The following is a 507-nucleotide window of genomic DNA, read 5'->3' on the forward strand; positions in this document are numbered from 1 at the left end:
TCAAAGTATTTTAATTTTTGTTCTAACCCGTCTTTATGAAAAATAAATGGGTTATATTGTATGTAATAATTTAAAACTTTTAAATGATAGCATTTATTTTTTTTCGGTTGGCTCTCGTACATCTTTTGCTGCCCGAACCAGCCTTCTCCACGCTTGCCTGTCTTGGGCTGCTGCTTTCCAGTTTGCTGCATGCAGCCCTTTTCGCAAGAGACAAACATTTAATTTAACACGGTATTATGTTTAACCAGATTACTAAACTTGATTGTAAGGAAGGTTAAAACTATGTTGTGTGATGATAGTGTTAATTAAAAGTTATAAAATTGAATAGAAAAAAGACAAAATATAATAATTTGACTAAGTTTATTGATCTGAGCAGAATAACCTACAAAAAAATGTACAATTCTTTGATGTAAGATGAGAATTTACATTTAAGATTGTCCCAGAAGAATGATGTAAAAACTGGAGAATCAAAATAAATCCTGACAAATCCCACCAGATCACCTTTAC

The sequence above is a fragment of the Halyomorpha halys genome, unplaced genomic scaffold (assembly GCF_000696795.3).
Source record: "Halyomorpha halys isolate HHAL.00 unplaced genomic scaffold, Hhal_1.1 Scaffold44.1, whole genome shotgun sequence".
NCBI lineage: Eukaryota > Metazoa > Arthropoda > Insecta > Hemiptera > Pentatomidae > Halyomorpha > Halyomorpha halys.